At 39.7% G+C, this 15,440-nt stretch overlaps 1 protein-coding gene across 3 annotated transcripts in view; it reads right to left on the reverse strand.

Annotated features, from left to right (window-relative positions):
• CREB3L2 (cAMP responsive element binding protein 3 like 2) overlaps positions 1–15,440 on the reverse strand; it is a 106,077-nt gene that overhangs the window by 65,287 nt on the left and 25,350 nt on the right. The gene's annotated exons all lie outside the window — the stretch shown is intronic.

Here is a 15,440-nt window from a genome sequence, read left to right on the forward strand (position 1 = left end):
AGCTCCCTGACCCCTCCGATTACTTCCGTGCTCATGCAACACCCTAAAGTCAGGCTTCGGTGGAACAAAGTTGAGTTTAGAATTTAGAAGCCAGAAGACAAGTCAGAGTCCATGTAACTCAAATCTTACACAGCCAAGGTCACAGGTAACAGACATGATGACCTAACATAAATTAGGAGAAATCTGGGGATTAAATTCGTGTTTAAAAGAACACTATTAAGTTTGAGTCTTAGAGGCCCTACTACTTAGATCCCAAATCTGATATCTAGGGAAAATGATTAGAATTTCTATTCCCCCAAAACGATCAGAAAATAAATCCTTAGCTTCTTAAAACAAACCCAGATTATCTGATGGATAAAAAATAGACCATGAAGTCACTTACCTCCTTAGCATTTGCTACAACACCGCGTCTAACTGTTCCATGAGATCCATTTAATTAAGAGGGGGACCTTCTTACCATGGCACACTTTCTCCATCTCAGGGCAGTGAATAAACTGCTCTTGAGCCAGGTTTACACTAATGTACCTCAAGCAAGATCATCCAGCTGACACTTCCCCACTCTCCTGGACCCTGCTTAGGCTTAGGTAAGTGGATCTGGTCAGAGACGAAGTCCAAGGAAGGTTCAATGCATTCAATAATCTGGCACCAGTATTTTATAAACTTGAGTTCTAGCCACAACAGAAGGGTTATAATAATAGAAGCAGCTCTGTCTAGTTTTCTGAATATCAAGTCATGGAAAAAAAAACACAACAATACTAAAATTAAAGCAGAAAGGACTACAGTTCGGCTTGAGAAGGAGCCCATTGACACCAAAAGAATAGTATCGAATTATCAGAAGATTGTAGAGTTCCTGTCTGTGAGGATAGCAAAAATGGCCTCAATCCTTTGCAGCAACTCCCATCAAGAGGGGGTGTCTATTTTCTCGGCTCTTTGATTCTGAAGTGGCTTTTTGACTTGCTTCGGCCAATGGAATGTGGTAGAAGTGACAATGTCCAAATTCTAAAGCTGAGTCGCAAGAGTGCTTGGCACTTCTAATCTTCATCTTGGAACCCTGGGCTTCCAAGTGAATAAGCCAGAGCTAGCATGCTGGAGAACAAGAGATGAGGCTCAGTACCCCTCACAACTCCCCTCCTTTCATCAAGCCATCTAATAGCCAACCATCCTCCAGAAACAGAGCTGGCTAGCTGACCAGGAGCTAACATCAGGCTCATGAGTGAACCCAGCTGAGAACAGCAGAACTGTCATTCTGAGACTTGTCCAAATCGCCAACTCATAGAGTTGTGGGCTAAATAAATGGCTGTTGTTTTAAGCCACTAAGTTTCATTGCAATTTATTATGCAGCAAAAACTCATACACCTTTCACACACACACACACACACACAATTTGGAAGAGGTGAGCATATGTCCTAATGACGTTCAACTGCTTGAAGAAAACTGAATGGTGAAATACTCATTGTAATAACTTTTCAGTTTCACTCTCTTCCCCCTTTCTTCTTAGAAGTCTCCCCTTACATGTTTTCCTCCTCTAATTTTTCTAATTCCTATTACTTCATAGCCCCATTATAGTCCTCTAACAAAAACAATAGTAACAGCAAGAGCTTCTACTTATTGAGGCACTTTACAAGGTGCTTTATACACATTTATTTATTCTCACCATAACCCCATTAGGTAGTTATGATTAGACCTATTTTATAAAGCAGTAAACTGAGACTCACAGAGGTTAAGTAACTAGCAATGTCACATAATTTGAATGCACTAGAGCTAGAATTTAAACCATCTCTCTGATTACACAGCTTATGAGTTTTCCTTTATGACGATCTAAGCTCTGTTGCTGAGCTCATAACATAGACTCCTCATGAGAATGCAAGCTTAAAACAGAGTGACTATAAATAAATATAAAATATTTGTATCTACACATACACACATATATATAGGAAGAGTAAAAGAGAGAGAGAAAGAGAGAGAAAGAAAGAAAGTAATTACAAATTGCAGTTCTCCCAGAAGGGTCAGAATTTTGTTGATTTTGGCCAAATCCTTTCCAAGATTTAAAAAGAGAATGAGAGAAAACCAGGAATATATGATGATTAGGTTTAATGGTCTATTATTGTGGAAGTATTTAATAAAAGGTATCATTGGACAGATGATCTCTGGAACAGAAGCATATATATGAAGACATCAGAAGGGGACCCACCTAAAATTCAACCAACTATGCTTATTTCTAAATGACTTTGCCATCATATATTTAAGAAAATAACAACCAGTACAAAATTTTATTTAATTGGAGTTCACAAATTAATAATCTTATTTTTCAATTATTTGAAATGTGAGTGAATTGTTCCTTTTACTCAAAGAAAAATGTGGAATTAAAAAAAGTAAATGTTACTAGAAGCTCACATTTTCCTGCTAAATATTTATGTTCAGCGTTATATTCTCTTTCTTCTTCCAAGTTATTTATACACTAGAAGAGATGATGCTTTTTTAAATGTACAAGTGTCCGCAATTTTCTCAAATTAAATTAACTAGTCCAGTGTTCTTGGGATACAGCCTGCAGATAATTAAGCAGCAGTTTTGGAGAAAGAACATTAGTATTCTGAATAAAAACTGGCAAAGGAACGCCATGGGCGTCCTCCTCTTCAGCCAAAGCATATGCTGAGTCACATTCTCTCTGCTTGAGTCAATGGTCACTCCCCACACCCAAGACACCAAAAATTGGAGGAATTCTTCCTAAGGTCCGAGCCTGAGGATCTCAGTCTTTGCCTGGTTTGCCCTACCTGGAAGAGGCCCTTTTTTACCATCTTTACCACAAAAGGACATACTCAAGGCTGCTTTCATGGATCCAGCCATTAGGCTGCTCCTTTTGCTGTGTTATTTGGAGTCCCTCCTGGCACCTTGCCTGTTCTCCCCGACCCCCATTTCTAGACTAGGCAGTTGTCTACCCTTCTCTCAGCAACCCAGTCCTTGGAGAAGTGAAGATTTTCATATCTTGCCCCAGGGCACAGCTCACAGGTCTCTGGATTGTTACCTTGGCCACTCAACCTCTCTCTCTGTCCCTGGAAATTCTCAGACTCATTTCTTTGCTCCATTTCCCTAATGTCCATCCCCTCCCCACCCCTGACCTAGAGATCAACGCCCTCCTCACGCCCTCACTGCCCAGCCTGCCCGGCGTACCCTGTCTATGTCGAGTTCCCTATCTTCTTTGAACCACAGAGCTCCTTTTCTAGGAGCTCAAACTGCTCCCTTTTGTCTACATAAATCAACTCCAGCCCTCCATTTCTCCTTCCTGAATTAATCCACTCACCTCCATGACACCCTCCTCCACCCCCGTTGCTTCTTTCCAAACCTATCACCCGACCTAAAGTCAGGACCAACATCAGTTACCTCTTGTTCTCCAAGTACAAAGAATCTTCACAATGAAAGGGAACTTGGAGATTTTAAAATTCAAAACCGGCCTCAGTGCACACCACTTATAGCATTTCTACCGAAGAAGGCCTCATTAAATAGACTGGACCGTGGCTAAGCGACTTGAATTATGGAGGTCTGCCATATACTGAACTAAAAGCTGTCTCCTTATAACTTTACTGGATGGATTCTGACTTTGAAACTATTCCATTTAAGTGTTTGAAAACAGCTATAATGAAGGACCCTGAGTATTCTCAGATCTTGTCGCTCTTTCGCATGAAACCCTGATCTTACTCAAATGAAGAGCTGGTTTCCAAGTCCTCCATTCTGTCTTCCCAACCTTCATCTTCTTCCAGCATCATTTCCCACACTCTTAACTTTGCTCAATGGCCTCCTCACTGCTCCCCCACACACTGGACATGCTTACACAAGCCCTCATACACACACTCTCTGTCTGGAACCCCTTTCCCCAGCTCTCCACATTGATAACTCCTTTAATATCTGTAGGCTCTGATCTCAAAAAGATAGGGATGCCTTCCCTGGTTACCCTATATAAAAGAGCCACCCTATTTTATCACTCTCATAACACATTATCACCTGAGAAATTATGTATTTAGGTGTTTGTTTTCTACATTCCTCATAGCATGTCAACTCTTTAAGGGCAGGTCCTTCGTCTAGTTCATTCACTGCTATATCTCCAGATACAGAATGAAGTACCAGACATAAAGTGAGTGCTCAATATTCAGTTGGGAAGCGGATGTAGGTCACTGGTTGAATGCTTGCTTCCCATGTATGAGGTCCTGGGTTCAATTCCCGGTACCTCCTAAAACAAACAACAACAACAGCAACAAATACAGCAAAAATAAATAAATAATAAGTAAGTAAATAAATATTCAGTGAATGGATTTTATGCCTTCCATCCTCATACCTATCCCCCATCACTTAAATACATATTTGCTTTCTCTCACTTGGACCTGTGTAACCAGCTTTACCACCAAGCAAAGTCATTTTGAAAGTTAATTCTGACCTCTGACATCTGAGCAGCCCCTCTCAGCATTGGGTCCCTTGGTTCTTCATAAACCTGTCTACAGTCCTTTCATTTCTCCTTCCTTCCTTACCTCACTCACACCAGCCCCCTCTTTCACTCTCCTTCCCAATCTTGAACTAGCCTCCCCACCAAGCCTTAATAAGTAGACTGCCTTTGTCATTATCCAATTTTCTTATAAGAAAGATGTACTAGATAGAACCCTTCTAAAGACTCCCCTCTCCTTTGGCTCTAAGCTGGAAACTAAATTCTCTTGACTACATTTTAGCAAGTCCACACTACCACTTAGCCATTACTATTTTCCTATTCACAAAGGACCTGTTTAATAGTTCTAGAAGTTTCCCTGATATTATCAATCAGTGGTTTCCAAAATTCTCTGCTTTTCATTTTTCAAATATCAATATTGTGCTCACTTCTCTCTAGCTTTTTGTTACCTCATACTTGACTTTGGTATGCCTTATGCTAGTTTTTAGCAATTCATACTATTTTCATATTTGCCCTAAGATAAACTCATTCCCTCTATCTTCGGGGTGCATTCTTTTGAAATGTGCATTTGTTAGAAAATTCTTTATAGTCATTCTCTGGTGTTAATTATTCCCTCTTCCACTTTTGTTTTATCATTCTTGATTTTCATAGGTTGAATTTTTTTCTAACTTCATCCATCATGAACCATATTTGCATCAGAGTCTTTGGCCATCTGGAGCTTATATGATTTTTGCCTTGAATCTTTTGGAAGCCTTCTCTCTGATACCAGGGTAACTATGTCAAGGCATTATTTGATTTGTTTTCACATCCTTTTTCTTTCTGAAGTTTTTTTCTCCCAATATTATTTTGTTCAGGGCTTCGGCCAGTCTTTGGATATTTGTTGAAGAAAGGAAGAAAATAATAATGAACATATGATGACATCAATAAAGTGAGACTTTATGAAATTCTGTTTTCAGCAGAAATAAATTCCTAGAAGGTATAAATCGTCACCCTTATCCCTTCTGAATTTACCACAATAAAGAAGCCCTCATAAATCCATCAGAAAGTATATAGTCTAGCTCCTCAAACACCTGTCTTTACCAAATCCACTGTGTATTTTGACAGTGGCACGTTCCCTTCCCTGTTTATCCTTTCTGCACACTCCACACACATACTGAAGTGCCTGGGGCTATTAACCCATCAAATACAAGAATTTTGAACCATCCAGGAAAATCAGATCATTCAGGTAAAGGCTTTGTTGATCCCTCTCCAGGAACAGGGATAGGAAGAATCCAGGTGTGATGTGCCAGGGGTGGGTCAGCATTGCATTATCTGTACAAGAAGACTGCTTCTAATTTTTTCTAATTACGCCCTTTCGTTCAGTTATAGAGAGTCAGTCACAAGCCAATAGTGACTAAAATCTAATACAATTACAGAGATTATTCATAGGCGAGACAAAATAGATAAGGAAACAACCCATGTGATAGCACCCAAAATATAGCTATCTCCAAAACCAGAGTTAGATCAAGGGAAAATACAATTGACCGTGAGCCACAATTGCTCAAACTAGCCCAAACTGCTGACAATTCCAGAATAACGCCTTCTTCAGATACCTTATAATTTTCTTATAAATAGAAATTTAGTCCTCCTCCCCCCATGTACACATTAAGTACACACTTATACAAATATTTTATACTCATTCACTCATTATATGTGAAAAAAGCTAAAAATAAAAAAGTAAAATTTAGAGGAATTCTGCTAGTTTAAGCATTTGTTTTTTTCCCCGGAAAAATTAAATCAAATCACTGACAAAAGCCATCTGATTTTGAGTCTTTGGAGCCCACATCTAAACTCGTAAAATATGAACCTACAGATGATTAGGCCAATGCTACTGGTTCTTTTTAAATATTTCCCTACAAAGTACTCTGGTCTCAGAAAGCACTGACGAAACAGTCTTAGAGAAGTAATGTGGCCCATGTCATAAGCAAAGACCCAGAAATATGAAGACCTGGGTTCCCATTTGAATGCTGTAACTGACTACCTGCAAACCTTCGGCACATGCCACAAACTCTCGTCTATGATAGAGTGAAATGACCAGGGTGATCTCTAAAATCTTACTCAACTTAAAATTGTCTGACTCTCCATCTGAGAAGAAGCAAAATAAAGTGATGCTATTTGTGCCAAACTAGGCAAGTGGGTGATAAATCTAAATCTAGCTCCCTATCCTAGTACAGGAATGCTTAGTTTAGTATACATCAGAATCACACAGAGGGCTGATTACAACATAGAGAGGGTAAGATGGTATCGGAGCAGGAAAGCAGGGCTCAACTCTCTCATAAAACCAATGGAAAAAGGGCCAAAAGCTGTCTGAGGGACTTCCTTTGGGGGTCAGCAGACCAGGACAGTGCTTTTCAACTCCCAGGAGGGTGAGGAACAAAAAGACAAAGAACTGGAAACAAAAATCATGAGTTACTAAACCCCCGCAGCAATCAGGAACAGCCCCTAGCTCACTGCGACTGACTGAAAGGGGAACAGATATCTTCCTCCCTGTCAGCTATTAAAAGGGAAGTGGAAGGGTGAGACCGAGGGCTTCTCTTCAGTGAATTCAGACAGCAGAACCACTCTGAATCTTGACTCTAGCCATACCAGAAACATGGGAAAGTGGAAGAAGAGGCCCACCGCCCTCAGCGCAGTGGGGTGGCAACTTCACTCTCCCCAACGCAAAGGGAACAGGCCCACCCTCACAGAGCAGAGGGGTGGTGGCCTCACTCTCCCCAACCACTAGGGAAAGTACTCTACCCTCTCTGTAGGGTTGGCCAATTTCTCCCTGAAGAGTGGGCTGGAACATTTGCCCTCTTTGAATGCTGGGACAAACTCAACAGTACACATGGGTGGAGTCCCTCTCTTGGCCCAAGGAGATGTCTTAATTCCAGACCTCAGGTTCCATGGTTTTCCTCTTAAAGCCTTTTTCCCTTCCATCTCTTCCCTCCATGTCCATTTTAGTCCAGGCTGACAGTGCCTTCATTCATACAGACCTAGCAAAAAGCTTGTTGGCTTAACATGCAGGGAAACAGAGGTCCAAGCCTCTGGACAGTAAGACTTTCCACAAGTCTTTCCTGGATAATTAATGTCTTTTTCAATCCTGACTTACAAGGTCCAAATTTAGTTAATTCTTCAAATGGGGTACTCTCATCTGGAGGCTTGATTTCTAGAAGCCTGGAATTTCTGGAATCAGTCTCTGGTTTCTTTGTGCCCTATGATTCAGTTCTCATTTTATCTCTTTCCTCTTGCATTTTGCTATAAGCTACAAGGAGAAGCCAGGCCATATTCTCCAAGTTTATTTTGGAAAACTCTTCAACTAAATGTCCAGGCTCACCATTTTCAAATTCTGCCTTCCATATAACATCAGGAGTCAATCTTGCTAAATTCTCTGCAACTGTCAAACACAGATCACCTTTCCTCCAGTTTCCAATAATAGTTTCATCATTCCCTTCTAAGTTCTTATCAGAAAAAACTTTAGGCTCCATAGTCCTACTAACAGGATCTTCAAAGCAATCTAGGCCTTTTCGAAGAGTCATTTCACAATTCCTCCAAAAAATACCCCATACTCATTTATAAAACCATTCTAGCATTTTTGGTAATCTCAACAGACTGTACACCACTCCTGGTACCAAATTCTGTATTAGTCTACCAAAGGGGTGCTGATGTAAAGTACCAGAAATCGGTTGGCTCATCTAAAGGGTATTTATTAGTGGTTAAAAAACAAACAAACAAACAAAAATACCTTACAGTTACAAGACCCTAAAGAGTCTAACTCAAGGTTGCTTTCTCACCAGTCACTTGCCACCAGTTGAAGCAAGATGGTCACTGATCTCTACAAGGGTTCAGCTTTCCCCTCTGGACTTCCTCTCTCCAGCTGCAGGCTGGCACAGGGCTTATCTCGCATGGCTTCCTCTCTCTCCTGGAATAGGGCTTGTTTCTTTCCAGGCCTTCTCAGCTGTTCTGGTCTCTTCCCAAGGTCAGCTGCAAACTATCAGGTGAATGGTTCATTTCTCCCCTAGGCTTTAGCTATTTGAGCCTTCTCCTATCTGTCACATGGCAGGATCAAAATGATAAATTTCTCTCCTTTGTGTATCTTCTTGACTGAGTGTCCATTTATATCTGCCCATTAAGGGGTCAGGGAGTCAATGGGTAATTTAATCAAAGGCCACTCAACTAAATCCAATATAATCAAAGGGTATCACACCCAGAAGAACAAATTAGTTTACAAACAAAATCTTTGTTTTTGGGATTCACAAAAATAATCTCAAACTGTCAAAGAATGTTGTTTGCTGGAAGGAAGCTAAAAAATGTAACATGGGACTGTATAACATAGTGAAACCTCATGTGAAACACGAATATAGGTGATACTGCATATATAAGAGTTTTTACAAAATATAAATATAAATAAACTAGAGAGAAGGGAAAAGAAGAGAAACTATATATGGCAAGGGAAGCACAGAGAGACTGAGAGGTGATGAGTTTTTTGGTTTGTCTGGCTTTTGTTTTTTAATACCATTATTACTGGAATAATGAAAATGCTCTAGAAATTATTGAAGTGATGAATGTACAACTATGTGATCACACCAAATACCATAGATTGTACACTTTGAATGGATTTATGCTTTATTAGTATGTATCAATAAAATTGATTTGTTTCAAAAAAGAATATAGCAAGTCAATACCTTAACAAAAAGATAGTGGTTAACAGATTCTCTGAGAGTAGGGATAGGAATAATAGATGGAACATAGGGCATTTTTGGGCATTGGAATTAAGTGTAGAAAACATAATGTAAACTATAGAGCTTGGTTAGTAGCAATGCTTCAATGTTTATTCATCAATTGTTAAAATTTACCACATTATTGTAAGATGTTTTTAATAGGGGAAGATGGGGAGGTGGAGGGGTGATATATACGGGAATCCCTTATACTTTTGATGTAACTCTTCTGTAATCTAAAACCTCTTTAAAAATAAAGTTTATATTTAAAAAACACACAGAGAGAGCTGGGCCTCATCTTAGAGATTCTAATTTAGTAGATATTGGGTGGGGCCCAAGAATATATATTTCTAACAAGTTCTCAGGTAATGATGCTGGTCCGTGGACATCATTGGGAGAGCCACTGGTCTCCAGGAAGGGACTTAAGGTAGCTGGGGTTGGGAGCGGCCTAGAAGAAGACACACATGGGCCAGAGACAGGAGGTCAAATGTCAACAGCCATGAAATTCTTAAAAAAGTGAAAACAGGGGAGAGGATGTAGCTCAGTGGTTGAGCACCTGCTTCCCATGTACGAGGTCCTGGGTTCAGTCCTTGGTACTTCCTAAAAAATAAGTAAATAAAATTTTTAAAAAAAGCAAAAACACAAGGGCTTAGTCGCATCTTCTTAATTTATACTCTAATATAATTTATAATTTACAATTTTTCAAAATAGATAATATGCTATTTTTATTTTGTATCTTACATTTTAAAAACTTTGCTTTTAGAAGGCTGGATTGTCATTTGATCCTCTTAAAGAAAACAGGTATAAACAAAAGCAAATTCAGTCAACAACAACAAAAAAACTGGAAATATATTGGTAGGGCCGATGCACAGTAGAGAGGAAGCAGGTCTGTCCCTGGCGTGAATGTGACGATTTAAGAAGTGTGTGTTGGTTCTAGCCATGGCTTGGATGAAAGAGGGAAATCTTGGGATATTTTGGCTATAGAAACTTCAATTAGGAGATTTTACAGAGAACAAGCAATAGTATATTTTAACCTCGGTTTCATACCACTACAATGAAAAATAATAACAAGGAATTTGGGAAAAGAAAAATTAGAAGTAGGAAGGAAGGACCTATGTAATATGAGTTAATTAGAACTTCCTTACAAAAGTTTTTTTATTGCCAAGCTGCCCAAAGCCCTTGAACTGTGGTTCTGAATCATTTTTCTATTTCCATATAACATATATGAGTAATACACCATCAAGGTAACATCTCTCATTACATGCACATTCTCAAGTGTCAGGAAATGGGGACCTGGGGGAATGAATCTAGATCAGTCCCACACTTTGGATCCTAGCTCATAATAAACGTAACACCATCTACCTAGTGATGACTTACCCTAACTTCAGGCCAAGGACCTAGGAAGAAAACAGCCTCTTTAATATAATAATGTTCATCATACCAATAACAGATACAAAAAGAGGATAAATGCCAGGCTTAGTTGACTCTCAGCCCTCCTCCCTTTAGCGACTCCATCCCAACCCCTAGTCCTTCCCTAATCCTAACCTGAAATAAGACATGCTCCAGATGGCTCAGCATCAAGACAGCCTGGCTATTCATTTGAACCTGACTGGACATTTGGTTCTGGCACTTACGCCCATATCCAGGTCTGAAGCCTGAGGTCTTCTAGATGGATGTGTTATCCCTGCTCCTAAATCCTGGACCCTGCCTGACAAATATCCTTCCTGCAACAGAAGACCTGTCCTGAACCTCATCCTGAAGGGTCTACTTTTATCCACTGTCAGTTCAGCCTCATGTTGTATGCCTACATGAACTTCCAACTGTTACCTACCTGGAATCTCCTCACTAGAGTGCTCCATCTACTTGTTAAGACACCATATAAATATGTAACATCTACTGTTTATTGAGCACTAGCTGTGTGCCAGGATCTATGCTTTAACATGTATTATCCAGATTCTTCAAAACAACCCTGCAATATAGCTATCTTCTTCCTATTTTGAGGCTTCGAGGGTTAAATGACTTTCCCAATGTCATGCATCTAGTTAGTGAAAGAGTTGGTATTTTCTCTTCTCTCTCCAATTTTAAATTTCACATGCTTTCCAATAAGCCACAGTGCCATTTTCTCCCCTACCGTTACACTCACCACCCCTTCTCTATCCTCCACTGCTGCTCTCTGCCTGTACTGGCCCTTGCCACTCTAAGCCTTATTCTGTGTCAAGCCATCTGGGCTTTCTACAACAGCATCTACAGTTAGGTCAAACCCCCAGGGCAATCCCTGCCCCCCTCAACTCCCTCACCTGATCTCTGCCCAACCTATAAATGAATCAAGTTTGTTGTATCCCACCTGCCACACCACCCAATTTCCAAATGATGGCAGGAAACAGTTACAGTACATAAGAATGGGTCTCGTGTTTGTTACAGGGGGGTGGGGAAAAGAAGGGAAAAGAGAGAGGAAGAAAAAATGAAAAAGCGAAAGGAAAGAGAAGAAAGATGGCCAGGAAAAAAGTAGAGCAGAAGAAAGAAGATGTGGTGCCCCATGAAGCAAAGTGTCAAGTAAGGACATCTGTGGGACTGATTAGGCCAGGAAGCTAAATCTGAAACAACAGCAAGATCTCTGGTCTCCCTACTTAAGCCAAAGCAAACTGTTCTTAGTCTGAGAAGAGAACATGCATGATATAAAGATTACAAATCATAAAAACAATGTTTAATCTTGATGGAATACTGGATCAAAAAAAAATAGGTAGATATAAAGGACATTTTTGGGGACAACTGGGGCAATTTGAATATGAACATTTTAGATAATAGCATTATATCAACATTAAATTTTTTTGAATGTGATAATTTTTATTGAGGTTGCCTAGGATAATGACTTTGTTCTTTAAAGATGACTACTTAAGTATTTAGAGATGAAATTTCATGTCTCAACTAACTTTCAAAAGTGAGCAAAAAGGAACCACATATACACATATATATAGAGAGAATTAATCTAATAGGATAAATATTAACAATTGGTGAATTTAATTGAAGCATATGTGGGCTCATTATACTATTTTAACAATTTTTTCTCAGGTTTAAAATTTTTAAAAAAATAAAAATTTAGAGGAAGAAAAATCACAGATTAGCATCAAACCCTAAAATAAATATTTCCACAAGCCATGGGGCATTTACATTTACAAGATGAATACTTCCTACTGACTTTGAAGGTGCTATTATGTGGAGGTTGGGTGGCCTGCATTGGGACTCCTTCTGTCATCTACAAAATGAGGCCAACTCAGAGGGTTGGTTGTGAGAGTTAAATTAGATAATTCACGAAAGCTCTTGGCTTTCATCACCACCACCATCATCATCATCCAAGAAAGGATAAATATGTAGCATTGATCCCACTTAAATTGAAGAAATTGAATCCCAAAGGATAGACTATTTTGTTTTAAAATATTCTTTTTCTCTCTTCCTATTATGTAAGACACAGAGAAGCAATTTCAGAAAGATGGCCTGTGCCAAAAGCCATGGAACTCAGAATCTAGCCACATATCATGTCTTTTCCATACGAAGTTTCTTATAAATAATTTCTCTTAATTTTACATTCAGGCAAAGCACTTGTACTGAAGACACAGCAACTGTGAGAAAGAAAAATGAGTCTTCTTCTGTAAGCAGGACAGTTCATGTCATGGGGACAGGGGTTAGGTGGGAAGCCCCAAGTCTTTAAAACAGATTCCTTCGTTTGGCAGGAAAAGCCACAGGCAAGGAACTGGAGAGCTGGTTTTCTCCTCTCAGGACAGTCACTGCCTTGATGACTGGGAGTGTGGCCCAGACAGAGCACATTCCAGGGGGCTGGAGAGTGGGCGGGAGCCCTGCAAGCCCTTAAACACCACTTTTGTATCCTCCAGCAAGAAAGAATGTCTGGAACCAACAGCATGTGCCTTGTACTAAGAACAGATTTCCCCACCAGCTATTTCTCCAGCTCACAGAAGAACTGTTTATGAAGTGCACATCTCCCTCTGCTGTGCTTACTTTTTACCAGTGGGCCTCCTCATGGGAGAGACTTAAGAACGTGCACATTTTTTAAAAAGCCTGGAATATGGCCTGCTTCAACATCAGTATGAACCTAGTCCCAGAATGAAGTGCGCATGAATGCTAAGAGATACTCGCAAATTTAAAAGACAACAATGAAGTCTACCCAGAGGGTAAAGATATCACTTAATCCCCAAGTTTGAGCTATGTTAAAAAAGAAGAAAAGGTTATCGAAAGACATGGAAGGTGGGAAGCAGCCAGTCCTTCAGGACTTACCCTTTCCAGGGCAGTGCAATGAGGTGTGGGGCAACTCCCAGGACTCATAGCGCCACTATGTCATAGATTTCTCCTACCTTAACTACAGACTTCTCGGTACAGTCACAAAATGTTTATATGCACATTTGGCTCTAAAATGATTAACTAAAAATTAAGCGGATTTGGCTCAATGGATAGAGCATCTGCCTACCACATGGGAGATCCAAGGTTCAAACCCAGGGCCTCCTGACCTGTATGGTGAGCTGGCCCACGTGCAGTGTTGATGATGCCCGCAAGGAATCCCATGCCATATAGGGGTGTCCCCCGCATAGGGGAATCCCACACACAAGGAGTGTGCCCATAAGGAGAGCCACCCCACGCAAAAAAAGTGCAGCCTGCCCAGGAGTGGGGCCACACACACGGAGAGCTGATGCAGCAAGATTACGCAACAGAAAGAGACACAGATTCCTGGTGCTGCTGACAAGAATACAAGCAGACACAGAAGAACACACAGTGAATGGACAGAAAACAGACAACTGGGAGCGGGGGGTGGAAGGGGAGAGAAATTAAAAAAAAAAAATTAAGCCCACCTGCTAAAAGAAGAAAAAAATGGAAAAACCATCTAAAATTCTAATATTTAGATAGTGGTTAAGAAACTACAATACATAAAACTCAGTGAATAAAAGTGAGGGATGAAAAATAAATTAATAAAAAATTTTAAAAGCAAAAAAAGTGATGGGTGAAAAGTAATAAAATGGGAAAAATGCCTATCATAGAATGTAAAAGAACAGTACACAAAAAAATTATATTAAGGATATGACTTACAGCTATGTAAAATAAAGATTCATGTAAAAATGTCTGAAAGTTAATGCAACAGAAATTAACAGGAGTTTCAGGGGGATAAAAAAGGGTTTTAGAGAGAGTGGGTTTTTTTTGGTTTGTTTTTCAGTTTCTATAATGGATTAATATTCTTATAATAAACAATGACAAAAGTATTTTCTCTTGATAAGTAAAAAGAAAACTATTAACGTAGCGTAAAGGCAGATTTCTTATTTTGAATTTTGCAGTCATCTAAGGAAGTTAAACACCAAGGTATCTATAATACCCATTAATAAAGTCCACTGTAGATGAACACAAGGAGTATTTTCTCACCAACAGGTATCCAATTTCATGGACACTCTGACAAAGGATTCCTCCTGTTTGATTTGGGGAATGCTCCCAGTTTTAAATCACAGAACAAGGATAGAGGCTTCTTTACTGCGGAAATATTTGTACACAAAAGCGCACGCACACGCACAAAAACATTCACACCAGAACCCACACCAGAATATCAAAGAAATAGGCTAGGGTGAAGGACTAAAATGGTTTGAAATCCCTCAGCTATTGATCCACTAGGTCATAAAAAGGCCTACTCCAACTTGTTTGCCTTGTAAAAGACTGGCTCTGGAAGGTGGTGATCCTGGATGCTCTGTGAATCTATAAGCTCACAGTGGGTTTGTGCTCAAAATTGATTAACTAAATAAATTTCTAACTGCAGCTGGGAAGGAACTACAGAGTTTCCTAGTCAATGACCCACAAATATCTATTGTATTTGAACACAATGCAGATAGATATGCATGGCCCCTGGGAGTAAGCTAGAACCTATTGTGTTTCTCAGTGGGAGTAAGGAACAGAAGGTAAAAGGAGACAACCTAAAGTGAAGAAATAGTATAATAGAGGGCACATCTGGCACCCAGATCCAGATAAATTATGACCAAAGACTTAATATGATAGCTCTGGGACACTAAGAGAGACAGGTTATTTGTCCTAATGCCCTGCAGGCTAAAAGTAAGACTTCCCAAATCCACCTCTTAAAAACCCCACTTGCCTTGTTTAATCAATTTATCATACAGAGCCTCTAATTGATCGACTCCCACTTATAGTCACAGTTTAATTATCCAATTGTTAACTATGTAACAGTTTGATTACTGTTAACTATGTAAATTTTCACAAGATTTCCAACAATCTAA

The sequence above is a fragment of the Dasypus novemcinctus genome, chromosome 5 (genome assembly GCF_030445035.2).
Source record: "Dasypus novemcinctus isolate mDasNov1 chromosome 5, mDasNov1.1.hap2, whole genome shotgun sequence".
In the NCBI taxonomy this organism is placed as follows: Eukaryota; Metazoa; Chordata; class Mammalia; order Cingulata; family Dasypodidae; genus Dasypus; species Dasypus novemcinctus.